Raw genomic sequence first — 5211 nt, 5'->3', positions numbered from 1 at the left:
AATCAACCAAACTAAGAGCAATAACTTTGTCTGCTTGGTTCAAGTTTCAAAATAAAAAGTTCCTGATTGTATTTTTTTCTTCCACACTTGAATTCTACTTTTTCCCCTTCTAAACACAGCTTTATAAATGGACCTTAAAATACTGCTTTGGAATCCCTGATGCAACTGGTCATTCATATGATCCCATTTAGAGAACAGGAGGGTTTCCCAAAGCAACCAAAAGGGGCAAATGAGAGATAAACTGACAAGAATGTGTATATCTAAGGACAGGATTGCCTGAGATGAGTTACTATCTGTGAAAAGTGGGAGAGGCGCCTGTTAGGGTTCAGGAATATTCAACATGCTTTAGATATGGCTTTCCTCTTGGGAGCGAACTGCAAAGATTGCCCCAGTTTGCTCGGAAGTGATGCTTCGTAGTACCGCTTAGTCCATGCTTACTGATGGGGCTTGGATGGGTAAGGATACAGAGAAGCATCATTTCTTCTGGAACAATCAGTGGACGCTCACTTTTTCACTCATCCTCCTAACCACCCTCCCATCTGACGACCATCAAAATGTTCTCTGTGTCTAAGTTTGTTTCTGTTTTGTTTTTTAATTAATTTATTTTTATAGTCTACATACAAGTAAAACCAAGGCATTTGTGTTTCTCTTTCTGATTTCACTTAGCATAATATCCTCTAGGTCAGCGGTTCTCAACCTGTGGGTCGCGACCCCGGCAGGGGTTGAATGCCCAAAACACAGGGGTCGCCTAAAGCCATCGGAAATACATATTTATTATACAATACATTTTTAAATAAAATATGTATTTCTGATGGCTTTAGGCGACCCCTGTGTTTTGGTCGTTCAACCCCTGCCTGGGTCGCGACCCACAGGTTGAGAACCACTGCTCTAGGTCCATCCATGTTGTCACAAATGGTAAGACTTCAGTGTTTTTTTTTTATGGCCGAGCAATATTGCACTGTAGACATGTATCACATCTTTATCCATTTGTCTGTCAATAGAGACCCAGCTTGCTTCCATATCTTGACTATTGTAAATAATGCTGCAGTGAAGGTAGAGATGCATATGTCTTTTTTTTTAATATTAATATTTTTTTATTAAATTTAATGCAGTGACATTGATAAATCAGGGTACATATGTTGAGAGAAAATATCTCTAGATTATTTTGACATTTGATTGTGCTGTATACCCCTCCCGCAAAGTTAAATTGTCTTCTGTCACCTTCTATCTGGTTTTCTTTGTGCCCCTCCCCTCCCCTAACCCCTCTCTCCTTCTTCACCCCCTTCCCCCTCCCCCAACCCCCCCGCCCCTGTTGCCATCACATTCTTGTTCATGTCTCTGAGTCTCATTTTTATGTCCCTTCTATGTATGGATTCATCTCAGTTTTTTTTCTGATTTACTTATTTCACTCCGTATAATGTTATCAAGGTCCATCCATGTTATTGTAAATGATCCGATGTCATCATTTCTTATGGCTGAGTAGTATTCCATAGTATATATGTACCAAAGTTTTTTAATCCACTCGTCCTCTGACGGACACTTGGGCTGTTTCCAGATCTTCGCTATTGTGAACAATGCTGCCACAAACATGCGGGTGCATTTCTCCTTTTCGAGCCGTTCTATGGTGTCCTTGGGGTATATTCCTAAAAGTGGGATAGCTGGGTCAAAAGGTGGTTCGATTTTCAGTTTTTTGAGGAATCTCCATACTGTTTTCCACAGTGGCTGCACCAGTCTGCATTCCCACCAGCAGTGCAGGAGGGTCCCCTTTTCTCCACATCCTCGCCAGCACTTATTCTGTGTTGTTTTGTTGATAAGCGCCATTCTGACTGGTGTAAGGTGATATCTCATTGTGGTTTTAATTTGCATTTCTCTAATGATTAGTGATGTTGAGCATTTTTTCATATGCCTATTGGCCATCTGTACGTCCTCTTTGGAGAAGTGTCTATTCATCTCTTTTGCCCATTTTTGGATTGGGTTGTTTGTCTTCCTGGTGTTGAGTTTTACAAGTTCTTTATAAATTTTGGTTATTAACCCCTTATCAGACGTATTGTCAAATATGTTCTCCCATTGTGTAGTTTGTCTTTTTATTCTGTTCTTGTTGTCTTTAGCTGTGCAAAAGCTTTTTAGTTTGATATAGTCCCATTTGTTTATCCTGTCTTTTATTTCACTTCCCCGTGGAGATAAATCAGCAAATATATTGCTCCGAGAGATGTCGGAGAGCTTACTGCCTATGTTTTCTTCTAAGATGCTTATGGTTTCACGGCCTACATTCAAGTCTTTTATCCATTTTGAGTTTATTTTTGTGAGTGGTGTAAGCTGGTGATCTAGTTTCATTTTTTTGCAGGTAGCTGTCCAATTTTCCCAACACCATTTGTTAAAGAGGCTGTCTTTACTCCATTGTATTTCCTTACCTCCTTTGTCAAATATCAGTTGTCCATAGAACCGTGGGTTTATTTCTGGGTTCTCTGTTCTATTCCATTGACCTATATGCCTGTTCTTATGCCAGTATCAGGCTGTTTTGAGTACAATGGACTTGTAGTATAACTTGATATCAGGAAGTGTGATACCTCCCACTTTATTCTTCTTTTTTAAGATTGCTGAGGCTATTCGTGTCCTTTTTTGGTTCCATATAAATTTTTGGAATATGTGTTCTATATCTTTGAAGTATGTCATTGGTATTTTAATTGGTATTGCATTGAATTTATAAATTGCTTTGGGTAATATAGACATTTTAATGATGTTTATTTTTCCTAACCATGAGCACGGTATATGCTTCCACTTGTTAGTATCTTCCTTGATTTCTTTTATCAATGTTTTGTAATTTTCCGAGTACAAGTCTTTAGTCTCCTTGGTTAAGTTTACTCCTAGGTACTTTATTTTTTTGGTTGTAATTGTGAAGGGGATTGTTTCCTTAATTTCTCTTTCTGACTGTTCATTGTTGGTGTATAAAAATGCTTCTGATTTCTGAGTATTGATTTTATATCCTGCCACTTTGCTGAATTTATTTATCAGGTCCAGTAGTTTTTTGACTGAGACTTTAAGGTTTTCTATATACAATATCATATCATCTGCAAATAATGATAGTTTTATTTCTTCTTTTCCAACTTGAATGCCTTTTATTTCTTCTTCTTGTCTGATTGCTGTGGCTAGGACTTCCAGGACTATGTTAAATAAGAGTGGTGAAAGGGGGCACCCCTGCCTTGTTCCTGATCTTAAGGGGATTGCTTTTAATTTTTGCCCATTGAGTATGATGTTGGCTGTGGGTTTCTCATAGATGGCTTTTATCATGTTGAGGTATGTTCCCTGTATTCCCACTTTGCTGAAAGTTTTGATCATGAATGGGTGCTGGATTTTATCAAATGCTTTTTCTGCATCTATTGAAATTATCATATGGTTTTTCTCCTTTTTGTTTATGTGATGAATCACATTGATTGATTTACAAATATTGTACCAGCCTTGCCTCCCCAGAATAAATCCCACTTGATCATGGTGTATGATTTTTTCCATATATTGTTGGATCCGGTTTGCTAATATTTTGTTGAGGATTTTAGCATCTATATTCATCAGAGATATTGGCCTATAATTTTCTTTCTTTGTGTGGTCTTTGCCTGGTTTTGGAATCAGAATTATGCTCGCCTCATAAAAGGAGTTTGGAAGTCTTCCTTCCTCTTGAATTTTTTGAAATAGTTTGAGAAGGATAGGAGTTAGTTCTTCTTTGAATATTTGGTAGAATTCCCTTGTGAAGCCATCGGGCCCCGGACTTTTCTTTGTTGGGAGTTTTTTGATAACTGTTTCGATCTCCTTTGGTGTAATTGGTCTGTTTAAGTTTTCTGATTCTTCCAGATTGATTTTTGGAAGATTGTATGTTTCAAGGAATTTGTCCATTTCATCTAGGTTGTCTAGTTTTTTGGCATACAGTTCTTCATAGTATTTTCTTACAATATTTTGTATTTCTGTTGTGTCAGTTGTTATTTCTCCTCTCTCATTTCTAATTTTATTTATTTGAGTCCTCTCTCTCTTTTTCTTGGTGAGTCTACTTAAAGGTGCATCAATCTTGTTTACCTTTTCAAAGAACCAGCTCCTAGTTTCATTGATCCTCTGTATTGTTTCTTTAGCCTCTATGTCATTTATTTCTGCTCTGATCTTTATTATTTCCTTCCTTCTACTACATTTGGGCTTTACTTGCTGTTCTTTTTCTAATTCTTTTAGATGCAGGGTTAAGTTGTTTATTTGAGCTTTTTCTAGCTTCTGAAAATGTGCCTGTAGTGCTATGAACTTCCCTCTCAGCACTGCTTTCGCTGTGTCCCATAAATTTTGAGTTGTTGTATGCTCATTGTCATTCGTTTCTAGGAATTTCTTTATTTCTTCTTTGATCTCATTCTTAATCCATTCATTATTTAACACCCTGCTATTTAGTTTCCATGTGTTTGAGAATTTTTGAGCTTTTCTGCTGTGATTCATTTCTAGTTTCATGCCGTTGTGATCGGAGAAAGTGCTTGATATGATTTCAGTCTTCTTAAATTTGTTGAGAGCACTTTTGTGCCCTAACATGTGGTCTATCCTAGAGAATGTACCATGAGCACTTGAAAAGAATGTATATTCTGCTGCTTTAGGGTGAAAGGTTCTGAAGATATCTATTAAATCGAGTTGATCTAGTGTTTCCAATAAGTCTGCTGTTTCTTTGTTAATTTTCTTTCTTGAGGATCTATCTAGTGATGTTAGTGGGGTATTGAAATCCCCTACTATTATAGTATTGCTGTTGATCTCGCCCTTTAAATCCATCAAAGTTTGTTTTATATATTTGGGTGCTCCTATATTAGGTGCATAGATATTTATAATAGTTATATCTTCCTGTTGGATTACTCCCTTTATCATTATGTAGTGGCCTTCTTTATCTCTTACTATATCCTTTGTTTTAAAGTCCAATTTGTCTGATATAAGTATTGCTACCCCAGCTTTTTTTCATTTCCATTTGCATGAAACATTTTTTTCCATCCTTTTACCTTCAATCTGTGTGTGTCTTTTGTTCTAAGGTGTGTCTCTTGTAGACAACATATGTATAGGTCCTGTTTTCTTATCCACGCAGCTACCCTATGTCTTTTGATTGGATCATTTAATCCATTTACATTTAAGGTTATTATTGATATGTAGTTGTTTATTGCCATTTTCTTCTTTAAAGGTGCATTCCTTTTTCTTTTTTTTTTTTCTGTA

This window comes from Saccopteryx bilineata, chromosome 9 (genome assembly GCF_036850765.1).
Source record: "Saccopteryx bilineata isolate mSacBil1 chromosome 9, mSacBil1_pri_phased_curated, whole genome shotgun sequence".
NCBI lineage: Eukaryota > Metazoa > Chordata > Mammalia > Chiroptera > Emballonuridae > Saccopteryx > Saccopteryx bilineata.
The sequence above is the reverse complement of the archived record's forward strand: the minus strand, read 5'-3'. Positions refer to the sequence as shown.